Source organism: Mustela putorius, unplaced genomic scaffold (assembly GCF_011764305.1).
Source record: "Mustela putorius furo isolate JIRA1106 unplaced genomic scaffold, ASM1176430v1.1 tig00000407_pilon_pilon_pilon, whole genome shotgun sequence".
Taxonomy (NCBI): Eukaryota; Metazoa; Chordata; class Mammalia; order Carnivora; family Mustelidae; genus Mustela; species Mustela putorius.
In genome coordinates, this window is record NW_025421373.1 from 11,839,326 (window position 1) to 11,854,571 (window position 15,246).

At 43.6% G+C, this 15,246-nt stretch overlaps 1 protein-coding gene and 1 long non-coding RNA gene across 6 annotated transcripts in view; one reads left to right on the forward strand and one right to left on the reverse strand.

The window, feature by feature from the left end:
* Positions 1 to 9,897, reverse strand: part of LOC123391920 — a 112,186-nt gene extending 102,289 nt beyond the window's left edge. The window contains exons 1-3 of one of the 2 annotated variants that reach the window (XR_006606596.1): positions 9,783 to 9,897; positions 6,997 to 7,126; positions 5,302 to 5,367 (exon numbers count right to left, since the gene is read on the reverse strand). This is a non-coding gene — a long non-coding RNA (uncharacterized LOC123391920). Of the gene's footprint in view, positions 1 to 5,301; positions 5,368 to 6,880; positions 7,127 to 9,782 lie in introns of both variants that reach the window. The other variant, XR_006606595.1, reaches the window with a different exon arrangement.
* A 57-nt stretch (positions 9,898 to 9,954) lies between these two features.
* Positions 9,955 to 15,246, forward strand: part of OSMR (oncostatin M receptor) — a 52,151-nt gene continuing 46,859 nt past the window's right edge. For 2 of the 4 annotated variants that reach the window (XM_013051720.2, XM_013051721.2), the window contains exon 1: positions 10,683 to 11,080. The gene's annotated coding sequence lies outside the window, so the exon portion shown is untranslated. Of the gene's footprint in view, positions 10,087 to 10,682; positions 11,081 to 15,246 lie in introns of those variants that run through there. The other 2 variants (XM_045079497.1, XM_045079496.1) reach the window with 2 other exon arrangements.

Sequence of the window (15,246 nt, forward strand, 5' to 3'; positions counted from 1 at the left end):
AAGCTATTCTTATTGATTTTGACATTCTCTGAACCTCCACTTCATATTGGGGAAATTCTCCCCAATAATTCTTCCAGAGCTCCCCTCTCACTTTCTTCTTCTTCCCCAAGAACAACCACAGTTGTTACCAATTTCTTGTTCCTACTCGAATTCTCCCCTCGTGGTCCAAGACTGTTTGTTTTTGCTCAGCTTGCATCTCTGTCATTTGGTCTTCTATATCAAACTGCCTCATTTATAGAATTACTACAAAGGTGACAAAATAGGTCTACACAGCCAGGTCTAGAACATACACACCAAACGCACATTTCCCTGAACAACCTCTTACCAATTTTTTTTCCACTGAAGTATATATCAACAAATGGGTACATTTCTGACTCTTATTTTTCCATAGCAGTTATTTCCATACAGATAATCTTTCTTTTGAAAGGGTAAGTCATAAAGTTTCCTATCTTCTGTTGGAACCTCTTTAGGCTTTTGCTACTTACCAAAAAATGCCCTTTTCTCCCACCCTTGTATACCCCCATTATTCCCACAGTGTTTTTCTTTCTTTTTTTTTTTTTTTTAAGATTTTATTTATTTATCAGGGAGAGAGAGGGAGCACGAGCGAGCACAGGCAGACAGAGTGGCAGGCAGAGGCAGAGGGAGAAGCAGGCTCCCTGCCGAGGAAGGAGCCCGATGTGGGACTCAATCCCAGGACGCTGGGATCATGACCTGAGCCAAAGGCAGCTGCTTAACCAACTAAGCCACCCAGGTGTCCCTCCCACAATGTTTTTCTAATGAGTGTTGAGGTGTGATGTTTCTGTGTGTGTATTATAATTTTACCACTATGAATGTTTGTAAGCCTAAATTTCCAGTCACATAGAATATTCTCTCTTCCTAAGAACAGGGGAGAATTTCAGAAGAAATTGTCTATTATCATTATTTTTCAGAAAGTTTACAACTTCTTCTTTAGGCATCATTTTCCAAAAATTTTGAGGAAGACAAGTTCTTATAATTATTTTTGCTACAAGGTTTAAAAACATTGGCTGAATAACATTTCTGTCCTTTTGGGCTGTTTCATCTTCTTCTAGTTTAGTGCAATTATTTTGTATTGAATTCCAGTGAATATTTCTCCTAAAATGCCTTGGGTGTGTGGAAACTACCTGATCATTATTCCAAAGTGACTAAGCATCATCTGATATTTGGTAATGGACAAAATAATTGCTGTTGTGTTAGAACTGGATGAAGATGGTGACATTTGAGAAGCTGACAAAACTGAATACAAAAGTGAGTGTCTTTGGGAAGTTTTCATTTCCATCTGGGCGAAATTAATTTGGTTTAGGCTTTTGAACAAAGTTCAGAGGAAATACAAAGGTAAGTCTGTTAAGCAACTTTGTTGCTTAAAACTCTTTCCTTCCTGTTACAGTGCTATTGAGATGTATGTATCTTCATTCTAAAGTGATGCTTAACACAATGGATTGACCTTATTGATTCCACCAATTTTCATCAATTTCCAGATTGAAGTCAGAGGCAAGTATACTTTAATCTTTTGAAAAACTGGTTTGTTTCCAGAATATTTATGGGAAAGAAATCTAACCTAGCAAAGGAAAGGAGTTGACACAACTTTTCCTCAACAAGCTAGTCATTTAGCAGGTGAAAATACAGCTAGAGACATGCCACTTCTAGTCATCGATAGATAACTCCTTCTACAAAACAATGTAAAGGACTAGAAAAAATACTTCTTAAATTTTTTTTAAAATTCATTTACTTGACAGAGTGAGAGTGGGAACACAAGCAAGAGGAGTGGGAGAGGGAGAAGCAGGCTTCCCACTGAGCAGGGAGCCCAATGAGGGGCTAGATCCCAGTATCCCGGGATCATGACCTGAGCCGAGATGCTTAGCTGACTTAGCCACCCAGGTGCTCCTCTTAAAGTTTTTAAGAAAAAAAAATAGATTTAAAAAACCCACATCCAAATGAAATGGAAAATAACCAACAGTAGAAATAATTTTTTGTTGGGGGAAGGGGAGCATCAACACTTGGAGGAAGGAAGAGTCAGTTTCCTACATTTTATAACCTTTAGTCTGAGACCAGCCCAAGTCTGAGTAGTGAGGGGGGTGCCTAAAACTCTGTTAGAAAATACACAATATATCTGGCTTGAAGAACCAAAGGTCAGAGTTTGGGGAAAACATACCACTTGGAAAATGAGGGGAAATTGCAGAAAAGAGAAAGCTAAAGAGGAAGAAGCTGTGTGTAAAGTCTATATCATGCATAATGTCTGAACCATCCTTATCCAGGACAAACTCAAAGCAGCCTAGCTGAGCCCCAAAACACTGAACTCAGGCTACAGCTGCTATTAATGCAAGCAATGTCAGGTTTGCAGCTTGAGTCTAACCATGAAAATTGTCCATTTAAAAAGAAAATCAGGGGTTCCTGGGTGGCTCAGTGGGTTAAAGCCTCTGCCTTTGGCTCGGGTCATGATCTCAGGGACCTGGGATCGAGCCCCGCGTCGGGCTCTGCTCGGCAGGGAGCCTGCTTCCCCCTCTTTTTCTCTGTGCCTCTCTGCCTACTTGTGATCTCTCTCTCTGTCAAATAAATAAATAAATAAATCTTTAAAAAAAAAAAGAAAAAGAAAATCAGTACCATTGACAGAACATAACAGAATCCAGTCTTCACAACATTATATTTACAATGCCCACGTTATAATCCAAAATTACTAGACAACACTAAACAAACAAAAAAAAAACAAACAAACAACCAGAAAAATGTGATCTGTTCTCATCATAGAAACAATCAGTGGCGACTGACTCCACCATTATCTAACTACTGGAGCAATCAAGCAATGCTTTAAAAAGCAGTAATTATAACTATGAGCAATGAAGTAAAAGAAATATGCCCATAATGAACTAAAAAATAGGAAGTATCAGTAAGGAAATGTAAACTATTAACAAAAGAATAAATAAATAAAAATTCTAGAATTGGAATATACATCTTTTAAACAAACCTTGCGGGATAGATTTAGTAGGGGAATGAAGATGGTGGGAGAGAAGTCAGAAAACTGAAAGCGCAATAGAAATTATCTAGTGTGAAAAACACAGAGGGAAAAGATTTAAAACAATAGAGGGGCATCTGGTTGGTTCAGTTGATAGAGTATGTGACTCTTGATCTCAGGGTCGCGAGTTTAAGTACCATACTGGTGTGGAGCTCACTTTAAAAAGTTAATAGAGCCACATGGGTATTTGGGACTATATGAAGAGGTCTAGCATATTTGTAACTGAGTCTCAGAAAGATATGAGAAAGATAACGGGGCAGAAAAAACATTTCAAGAAGTACTGAAAATTGCTCACATAAAGGACAAATGTGCAAATTCAAGAAGCTTAGTAAATGCTAGGCAGGATGACTAATGACAAACAGCACATTATAAATACCGTGATCTGAATGACTGATGATTTATCAGAAACAGTGAAGGCCAGAAAATCATAGAACAATGTTTTTAAATAGTTGAATTAAAAACATCGTCAACCCAAAATTCTGTATCCAATAAAAATATCCCTTAAGGATGAAATGAAATAAAGACATTTTAAAATGAAACCAAGAAAATGTACTCTAATGGGCCTGCACTAAAATACAAACACTAAAGGCAGTTCTTCAAGAAATGTCAGCAGGTGGAAACGCAGATCTTTGAGAGGGACTAAAGAATACTAAGGTAAATATATGGGTAAATATAAAAGACTATTTCTCCTCTTAATTTCTTTTAAATATATATCACATTGCAGATTTTATTGTGTTATAGATATAATATATTTTACAACTGTAAGGTCAAGGACAGGTCATGTAGGTAAATGCACCTATTAAGTGACAGAGTACAATATTATCTCAAGTAGACACTGAAAATTAGGCTATATATTGTAATTCACAGAGCAAACACTAAAGAATCATGCAAAGGCAAATTAAAATAGAATTCTAAAAAATATTCCCATGATGTAAAAGAGGATAGAAAATGACAAATACAGGGACAAAAACAAGAGGGAACAAAGAAGAAAACATATAGTAAAATGGTAGGCTAAACCCAACCATATCTATAAATGCCTTAAACATAAGATTACTACACAGTCTCTATCAAATTAAAATAGAGAGACTATGAGACTGAATTTATTGTTCTGTTTTATTTATTTATTTATTTTTTAGATTTTACTTATTTATTTGACAGAGATCACAAGTAGGCAGAGAGGCAGGCAGAGAGAGAGGAAGGGAAGCAGGCTCCACACTGAGCAGAGAGCCCGATGTGGGGCTTAATCACAGGACCCTGGGACCCCAGGACCCCGGGATCATGACCTGAGTCGAAGGCAGAGGCTTTAACCTACTGAGCCACTCAGGCGCCCCAGACTGAATTTTTTTTTAATTCCCAACTACATACTGTCTGTAAGAGATGCTATTTAAAATATAGATAGGACTATAGATTTAATTTAGATTAAGTTTGGCAAACAGCTTTCAAAAGTCCCAAAAGTTCCCACTGAATTCTCTCCAAGTTCTACTCCTATTGTATTAATGTAACAAATAAAGTCCTAGCCTTTAACATTAACTACCTCATTCATATTTATTAATTCTCATCAACACGGTCCAAGAAAATTAAGCAGCAATCTGAACAAACACATACTCATTATTCTTCCTAAGCCCATGGGGAAAGAAAGTAAGAGATTCAGAAAAGCTCTTCCAACTGTCTGGTTTCTGATGATTTCTAGGACATAGTGTGAACATAATTACAATATCTAAGAGACAATAGATTATGTAGAATCGATCAATTAATCTAAAAATCAATCTTCAAGTAATATTTAATTCAAAAAAACCTTTTAGAACTATTAAGGATAATATTATCCTTCACTGAAATTCATTTCACAGGTATCGAATGGAATGTAATTCATAATTAACTACAAAGAATTACCTGAAATTATAAAATATAAATATTCCATGTGATTCTAACACTCAACATCTTGCTTCATCATTGCTGGCTAAATTTTATATCTATACAGTTGGAAGTGACAGCTATCTCTTAAATAACCAAGCTTTATGATATATCAGACTAAAAAATTTTCTGGAGGCCTACTTAGTTTTTCACAAGAATACATGCACATAACATCATTTTCATTTCCATTGAGTTTTCTTAGAAATAATGCTGACTTCAAGCAGTGGCATCACATACTTTAGGCATACTTTAAGACCTAAAAGTGAATCTCTAAAATAGCAAATGGGGTGTGTAAGACTTTGTCTCCCAAATAGAGAATTCTTATCCACGAGGCCAATTACAGATTAGCATCTCCTACTTACCTGATGATGCCACTTGCTTCAGAAAACTCCCAGCTCCTTCCAGCTCCATCAGTGTGGCTACAAACACTGCCAAACATGTAATTTTAGATATTTGTAGTAATTGAAAAAAGAGAATTGTGATTATATTTCACAATTTACATAACTGATTTCATACATCTCTATGTATATCTATACCCATACCCAGATCTAAGCTAGTGTCCCTGATAACTATGGAAATGTTTTTCCTCCAAGGAGTTGGCTAGGATAAGGGAACATCCCACTTGTGCCTTCCCTATAATTGTTACACAAATGATGAGAACCTTCTGGTGGACGACGGATGACAAGGATCATTTCCCAGGTCTTTTAACTTGGTGTCTACAGTCTTGGCCGTTCACTTAATCTCACAGAATCATGCGGGGATAAGTGAAGAATTTGAACTTGGGCATATTGATTTTGATGTACAAATAAAGTGGCCTGGAATTCAGATGAAATAATTGGAATCAAAGATTTGAGGTCATCAGTGCACAAGTGATCATTGAATTCGGGAGCACGGATGTGTTCACTTGGAAGACTGGGGATCAGAGAAGAAGGTCAAGGATAGAGCCCCAGACACAACAATGTCTAAAGGAGAACAAGAAGACCAAGAAGGCGATGGGGAAGAAAATCAGGGAGAAGGGGGAAGTGGAGAGAGTTGAGCTACTGAATTCAACAGGAAGAGAGAAGAGTGGGCAGGAGGGTCAGATGGAGAATGAATATGTATTTTCCCAGCATAATCTTGTGGACACTAAACAAGGAAGGGTATTTCAGCAATGCCTTTGGTATTTTTATCTTTTTCATTTCAGTTATTTTTGGGCTAATTTTTAATACTAACCTTCAGAACACGTATGTCATGCATGCTTTTATGTATCAGCTTGCTAGGCTTGCTATAACAAATTACCACAAATTAAAATAATTTGTTCTTGCATAGTTCTGGAGCCCAGAAGTCTGAAATCAAGGGGTTGGCAGGGTGAGTTCCTTCTTATTGAGTAAGGAAAGGGTTAAAGCACAGGCAGGGAGAGACAGGAGGCCCCTGACTAGGCTCTGAAACTATTCCTGGCTCAGACAGAGCAGAACAAGAGATAAGCGAATAGGGTGGTTTAAGCGTCTTTGGCTCAGTTCACAATCCCCATCTTGGGGTTTGGGGATTGAGCCCAGTGTCAGGCTCCCTGCTCCCTGCTTCTGCCTCTCCCCAGACTCTCCTCCTGCCTCTCCTGGTGCTCATGCACTTTCCCTGTCAAATAAGTAAATAATATCCTTTAAAAATATATTTTAAAAAAGAGAGAGCCAGCCAGCCAGCCCTGGATGTTAGCGGGGTTTTTTTTTTTTTTTTTGCAACTACATTTTAACCACAGAAGATGACAAGACCCCAAAGAAAAAGTAAGCCATTAGGGATATTATCAATAGTCTTGGCTCAAAGAAAGAGGGCACAAGAAGAATCTCATGGCCATAAGCTTCCCTGTCAGTTGTCAATAAAAGACCTTCAGTAAAAGCCCACAGTGGCAACCCACTCAGAACCCCTCTCACTCCAGAAAGCGTATTTTTCCTTCCTTTCTATTCTCACCTTCACTTAATAAATGTTCACGTCACCCTTTTGTGTCTGCAAGGTTCATTCTTCGACTCCGACGAGAACCCTGTGATGCTGCAACATTAGGGGCTCAGAGGGAGACTGTTCTGTACCTTTCTCCTAGCTTCTGCAGATGGCCAGCAGTTCCTGGCATTCTTTGGCTTGAGACAAGATAACTCCAATCTCTGCCTCAGTATTCAGATGGCATTCTTCCCACGTGTGTGCGTCCATATTTCCCTCTTCCTATAAGAACACCAGTCATTGGATTAATATGGTAGGACCTCGGGACGCCTGGGTGGCTCAGTTGGTTAAGCAACTGCCTTCGGCTCAGGTCATGATCCCAGCGTCCTGGGATCGAGTCCCACATCGGGCTCCTTGCTCCTCAGGGAGCCTGCTTCTCCCTCTGACTCTTCCTTCCACTCTGTCTGCCTGTGCTCGCTCTCATTCACTCTCTCTCTGACAAATAAATAAATAAAATCTTAAAAAAAAAATATGGTAGGATCTCATCTTCCCTTAATTAAATATACAGACACATTTCCAAATAGGGTCATATTCTGAGGTTCTGGCCCGACATGAATTTTTAGAGGATACTATTCAACCTAGTAGAATCACAAATTTACAGGTACTATAGCTACTGGACTCTAGAAAGACGGATAAATTTAAGTTATTAGAATGTTACACAAAATTAAGGGATTTTATGTGGGCACCTGCTGCAGGAGGTCATTGAGAGGACAGGACCTCCCGTTGAATTGTGGACTGGACCTGGGGAAGCAGAGGCTCCTTACCGCCTTCTCTGTCCGTGGATGTAAATTCTGCCCACAGGTAGACCCTGCAAGGACACTGCCTTATGAGAGTCATGTGCTACTGAGACCATTCGGACTCTACACTGACTGAACCCAGTAAGGCTTCTACATAACGCTTAAGACTCTGGCGGGCAGGTGCAGAGATCTACTCACCTTGCAGAGGCCCAAGACAAGCCTCATCTGTGAACTCCCTTATGAAACCCGTCAGGTACTAAGCTGGAGTGGTCTGCCTCTTTCTTTGGCCTTTCCTTCCCTTCCAGTATGGGGTCCGTTTTGAAATTCGTAGCAGGGCACTGGCCCCAGATTAAAACCCACAGCCTGGAATTTTTTGCAGCTTAGTTTCCTTCCTTATTAGGAGGAGCTCAAAGTAAGTTTAGACTCAGGTTGCAGAAATTCTTCACACTCAGTATTTTTTAATTTGGCATCACATCTGCCCTAAGAGACATCCCTCAGAACTGTTCTTATAAAGAAGAAATTAAAGTTTTTCTTTTCTTTCTTTTTTTCACTTACTAAAATACAGACTCCGAAAGCTTTTCCAACCCTTTGGGATCTGGTCAAGTAATTTCCATAGCTGAGCAGATGACTGAACTAATGGACACTTTAAAACTCTGGAAGTGATGAGGTGTGGCAAAGGACCACATGTTTGTTTAGACAAAAGTACCTTCTCTTCATTTTCATCAAATATTTACGGTGCACCCTGGTCTTTGTGGCACCATTAGGTAGTAAATGTATCAAAGACTAAAACAAAACTCTCTCCCAGGGGGGACACTGGGAGGAGCAAAAACTGCACAACCCAGAAGTAACATTTAGGCTGATTCTGACATATTTTGAGCCATTGGGTCAATTCCAGAAGTGATCCTAAGATAAAATAGGATTCATCATGAGCAATCCTTCTTAATCACTGCTGGGTTCCTTTCCCTCCTACAGTGCGTGGCATTCATGATCCTGCCCAGGTCTCCAAACTGGACCAGAACAGGTCTAGCAAAGCTCCATGATCAATCCTTCATCAGGCACCCCAGTCCTCCAGACACTAGAACACACCGCTCTCTTCTCCAGGTCCCAGCAGGCCACAAAAACATGGTGGATCTCCACCCTCCCCACCTGCAATCTGAAACTGGCCAGTACTTGGAGGGCAGGAGAGATACTGGCCCCTCCCGGGTGGTAGGTGCAGCTCTTATAAGCAAAGGGAACTTATGCAGGGGACTTGTCTGGAGTGCCGGCAAGATGAACGGATCCTGGCATCCCTCAGCCAAACCTTACAAGCTGATGCAGAGGCCTGAACCAGGTCTGGTCAGGTATATCCTGTAGGTGTTCTCGCCTCACTGCCTCAAGGCTATGTGCATGGAGCAGCTCCTGGCTGCCCAACAGGCAAGCAGAACCCACTTTCCAAGAACAGGGGAAGGGGCAAGGAGCCTTGGGTTTTCCAGGTGCAACTCAAGGGTCAACTGGAGGTCATGTCCCTCCCATGACCTCCCCCAACAGGGCAATACTAGGATGGTCTCCATTCCAGCTCAGGTTCACAGGGCTCTCCATAGTCCAACACATAATTATGAAAGAGGCGTCAATAGGTACTTCAAAGGCCCTGTATTTAAAATACGCATTTCAAAGACTGGACCACATTTTTAAGAGGAAAAGCAAGTTGTAGCATACACGGCTCTTTTGGGAAACAAAGGTTTTAGGACTGTGGCTCTGGATGAAACTTGGTCAGACAGAAGCGTTTCGAGATAGGGAGGAGAATCAGGTTCCTAGAACTGTCCAAACACATTTTTTTTTTTTTAATCGCTCTGGACGCCTAATGGACACACAGTTTGTCTGGAGCTCTTGCCTTCTGCCTGAAGATTTTCTGCCGGGACCCCAGGGTTCTGTCTCTCGCTTGGAGTAACAAGTGGCCGCACGCGGTCACCCTGGCTCCTGGGTCCCTCGGCTGCTCTCAGCGTCCCGCCGCCGCGGGGCCCGCCGGCCCTGGCCAGAGAGGCCGGCGCGCGATGCCTCTCCCGGCCCCACAGAGACTTCGGTTCCACTCCTCCTTTCCAGGCCTCTCCCACTTCCTTTCCCACCGCTCCCCGCCCGGCCGCCCGCCAAGCCCCGGACCGCACCTCCGCGGGGTCTCGCCCGCCTCCCGCAGGGTCCCAGCCGCTTCCCCCGGGACCTAAAGGGGAAGAATTCCTGTGGGTCCCAGGAGTGCCAAGAGTGCGCAGCAGGACGGGAAATTGCAAAAGTCCTCAGCCCTCTGCCCTCCCCCGCGGTTTTCCCGTAATTCCCGCCCCTCGGCGCTCGCCCCGCAGCTGATTCATAGCCCGGGCGCGGGGCCGCCCCTGCACGTCCACACCGGCGTCCGCACCCGCGGCCCCGCGCCGCCCAGGACCCGGCCCGGCCCGCGGAGCCCTCCGCCCGTGCGGGGTGAGTACCCCGGCCGCCCGCTCTCTCCGCGCCCCGCGGCAGCCTTCCCCGCGCCCCGACAGCTTTCCCCGCGGGCGGGCCCGGCGCGGCGCCCGGCGGGACCCGACAGCTTCGCAGCCCCTTCCCGGTGTCTGCCCGGCCGGCCGCGGCCCGGTCACGGCCGCCAGCCCGCCCTGCCCCGCGTCGGCTTCGGCTGGCGCTTCGACCTGCTCCGGGACGGAGCTCGGAGGGGTCCCCGCCTCTGGCCCGCCCGCCCGCCCGGCTGCTGCGTGTGTCCTTCTCCCCCGAGCGCACGTTGCCGGCGCCCCCGCGGCGTCTCCCCGCTGCTGGAAGTTCACGGTCCCCTCACTTCTTGCTTCGTAGTCGGGGATGTTTATTGAGTTAAAATCCCCAAGCAACCCACTTTCGCGTCTCTCCCAACACATCGCCCCGGGAGTTCATTTTCCCCAACCAGCCCCGCGCCCCCGGAGCTGCCCCCGAACATTCGCTGGGCTCCGCGCGGTCGGCGATGCCCCTCCTCCCGGCTGTGTTTACACCTGGGAGTGGGCGGCGCTCACGGCCGGCGCCGCGCGGGGATCCCGGGGGCGCGGTGCGCGGGCGGGCGCCGGGCCTCCTCCGCCACGTGAATGGAGGGGCGGCCGAGCTGGCAGGTTGAGCAGCGGCAGACTTGCAAATGCCAGCGCTCCACCCCTCGCCGGCGGAGAGGGGTTCAGGAACTTGTCCAAGACATAGAGCGGGCCGCGGTGACTCCGAAAACGCCGCGTAGCCCAGGGGCACTGGCGCTGACACGGTCACCGGGAGTCCTTTCTTGCTGGTCCCCGGGCGGGCACTTCCTCAGCCGGTCGGTGCCTGCTTGCGTGCGGCCGCCGGCCTGCCCAGTGGTGGCAGGCTCGCTCTTGGGTGCCACGGGGGACAGGCAGGCTCGAAGACGCTCTGCGTGCGGATAAGCTTATCCTCCACTCCAGAGGGGTCCACTGTAGGGGATCGGATCCACGTGAGTGTAGTGTATTTGATGTGAGCTGGAGGGAAAGAAGCTCGGGTCGTATGCCCCTGTCTAACGCTGACTGTGGGACTGGGCTGGAGTTACTCATCCGGTCAGCCTCGGATTTCTCCCGTGCAGAATAATGGTGGTTCCTACTTACTGTGGATCAGGCACCGTACTAAGCACTTTACGTATGCCAGCTCCCTTAAGCTTCACCAGTGAGCTAGGTAGTAGTTTTGTCATTCTCCTTTTATCAGGGAGGACACCAAGGCCTAGAGAAGTTCAGTAACTTGTCTGGGATCACACAGCGAACAGGTGAGAGTCAGGAATTGGCTTTGGCCGCTTGCTTATAAGCACTATGGTGTGCCTTCCAACTCTCGGACCCTCTCTGGAGTGGTCCTGGTTGTGGTGCTTCCTTACTGCTCTCCTTTGTCTCTCTCCTGGGCTGCTTTAAAAGGCACTCAGACACCTTTGAGGCTGAAGGGCTCCAGACTGAGCTGAGCCTCAGAATCAATCTTGGGTCTTTTTAAAGCTTTGGACTCCCACTTAACTATTTAGAATCTTCAGGTTATGCTCAGGTTGTGTCTGCCCTGGTAGCATTCAGAAGTATTAGAAGCCAATAGTGACGGGGAGCTCACCACCTAATATTTGATTGCTGGACAAAGTGAATTCTCAGCTGTAACTTGTCTCCTGGTAAATTACATCTTGGTCCCAGTTCTGCCTCTTGTTGGCCCCAGAAATGTGTCTGAGCATTTTGTATCAAAGGACAGCTTGACAGTGTCCAACAGGACTCCGACCATACGGGGCAAAATACTTCCTTGCACACTGGGTCTCTCCTTCTACCTCTCTCTTTAACCTGAAAGACCAGGAGCACCTACAGAGGTGCGTGGAGGTGTTCCAGACTCTCTGATATTCCTTGTAATCCTTTTGTCCTGAAAAAGGAACCAAGTCAGGAAAGCTACTATGGCTTTGAAAGAGAGATCACTGGTAATAGTTTCCACAAGAGGAAGGAGTAGGTTTTCCTTGTGGGAACTGGGCTGGGGTGTTGTTGGCTCCCGTAGAAAAAAATCTGAGCAAGTGTCATCTTGCTCACTTACAGAACAGTGAGACCTGGCACTCCTTTCCCTGGAGAGGGAAGCCCTCCTCGATTAAAAAAAAGGGGGGGGGGATAAAACACAAACAGTATTGTGAGAAATATCCCTTGCTCCCAGCAGGCTTCTTTGTAGTTACAGATGTTCGTAAAACAAGTGTTTTTTTCCCAGCAACTGTGTTCCGGGTTCACAACCTTCCTTCCCTTTTCATTTTCGTTTCTGCAGTTGGCCCTGGAACAATGCAGGGTCTAGGGGTGCCCAAAAATCTGCATGTGAATTTGGTCTCCCCAAAACTTAACTACTAGTAGCCTACTGTTGACCAGAAGCCTTACTGATAACATGGTTGATGAGCGTATCTTGTATGTTACATGCATGATATACTCTGTGTTGTCTATGAAGTAAGCTAGAGGAGAGATGTTATTAAGAGCATCATAAAGAAGAGAAAATACACTTATAATTCCGTATTGTATTTATTGAAAAACAATCTGTGTATAAGTGGACCTGTTCAGTTTAAACCCACATTGTTCAGGAGTCAGCCGTACTTGTTTTTCAGCATTTATTTATTCCAGGTTGTCAAAATTTCATTTTTATGTTTTAAAAATAATACAAATAATAACTAAGTATGTTCTCATTCAAAAAATAGAGAAGTATATGGAATGAAATGTAGAACTACCATGTAGAACTCCTATTCCCACTCAGAAGAGGGAAGACGAAGTTTGGTAAATACCATTCTGAGATTTTATTTTGTTTTTTATGCATTTGCATAATAATGTGTTTATAAATATTTCTTCATATATTTAAATGAGATCTTACTATACATTATGCAGCTTACTTTTTCATTTTCCAAGTCCTAGAGATTTTCCCATGGCAGTACAAATCTCTTTTGCTAAAGGCTACATGTTTTTCTAAATTAGAGATATAATTCATCTATTTTTTCTCTTATTAGTGGACATTTGGATGGTTTAAAATTAGTCAGCATTAGCAACAATACTTCAGGAAAGACAGTGCATTCGTCTTTATGTGTCAGCCTGACTATTTCTATTCAATAGAGTTCTAGGGTCAAAGGGTTGGTTCATGTTTCCACTTGATAGACACAGTCCTTCAAATGATAGCACTGCCCCACCCCAGGTACTAATTTAAAATCAGTGCATGAGAAGCTGCTTCCGTCATCCTGCCTACCATCAGCTATTATCTTTTTTTTTTATTTAGATTTTCAAATCTGAAACCCAGTATGGCATTTTAATTTGCATTTTACTGATTACTACTGCGGTTTAATGTCTCTTAATGTTTATGGGTCATTCAGTGTCTTCTGTGAATTACCTGTTCCTGTCTTTTGCTCGTTTTTCTATTGAGTTGCCTTTTCTGATTCCTGTTTACTGCAGATGCTCTGTACCAATTCAGGATCTTAATTCTTTGTCTGTTGTAGATGATTTAAATATTTCTTCTGCTGTGATGCTCTTTTTTTCTCCCAGTATTTGTGTGTGTGTGTGTGTGTGGTAAAATCCGTAATATAAAATTTGCCATCTTAATCATTTTTAAGTGCACAGGTCCCTGTTATTAAATACACTCAGTACTGGGCAGCCGTCGCCAGCATTCATCTCTAGAACTCTTTCCATCTTGCAAAACTGACACTCTGGGGGCACCTGGGTGGCTCAGTGGGTTAAGCCGCTGCCTTCGGCTCAGGTCATGATCCCAGGGTCCTGGGATCGAGTCCCGCATCGGGCTCTCTGCTTATCTGGGAGCCTGTTTCCCTCCTTCTCTCTCTCTGCCTGCCTCTCTGCCTACTTGTGATCTCTGTCAAATAAATAAATAAAAATTAAAAAAAAAAAAAAACTGACACTCTGGGCCCATTCTCCCGAACCCCTGCCCCTGCCAACCAGCATTCTGCTTTCCGTCTCTGTGATTTGACTACTCCAGGTGCCTCATATGCATGGTGGAATCCTAGAGCATTTGTCTTTTTGTGACTGACCTATTTCACTTAGCAACATGTCCTTACGACCTTCCATGTTGTAGCAGGTGTCAACATTTTTTCCTTTTCAAGAATGAATAATATTTCATGGTTTGCATTTACACATTTTGCTTATCGATTCATAATGCTTTTGTTTTTAACTACCTTCTGCTTCGTGGATGTTGTAAATATTTGTGTCATCAACTCTGCAATCTTATCTTTTTTAAAGGTTTTATCTCTTTGTTTTTCTTTTAGAGAGAGAGCGAGCTAGAGCGAGCAGTGGGAGGGGCAGAGGGGGGAGGGGAGAATCTCAAGTCAGATGCTGTGCTGAGCTCAGAGCCCTCCACAGGGCTCGAGCTCATGACCCTGAGATCATGACCTGAATGGAAACCAAGAATCGGTCGCTTAACTGACTGAACCACCTAGGCACCCCTGCAATCTTGATTTTTGTGCTTAATCTGACTTGGGGAGATCTTTTTCACCAAAAAAATTATTTTTAAATTATCTTATTTTCTTCTAAAACTTGTATTATTTTGATATGTACAGTTAGCTCTTTGTAATACCAGATTTTTGTATGAAGTAAGAAGTAAGGATATAACTTAATTTCTTTCTACAGTTTTAAGCAGCTCACCCGACACCATTTCTTTAAGTATCTGTCTTTTTTCCAACTCACTTGAAATTCTGTTTTTATAGTAAAATAAGGTCATGTTCATACATGAGTCTATTTCAGGACTCTCTTCTGTTCCATGGATCTGTTTTCTCTCTTCTTTTTTTTTTTTTTTTTTAAGATTTTATTTATTTATTTGGCAGAGAGAGATCACAAGTAGGCAGAGAAGCAGGATCCCAGCTGAGCAGAGAGCCCGATGTGGGCCTCATTCCCAGGACCCTGAGATCATGACCTGAGCGAAGGCAGCAGCTTAACCCACTGAGCCACCCAGGCTCCCCTGTTTTCTCTCTTCTATGCCAGTACCACCCTGTGTGACGTGCTACAGCTTTGTTCTTATATCTAGTCATATATACTTGTACTTTTTTTCCAAAAAATTCTTTTGAAATGATTCTGGTATATTTTCTCTTTTTATAAACTTTATAAATAGCTTGTCAAGTTTTAAAAAATCCTGTTGGAATTTTTGTTAGGTTTT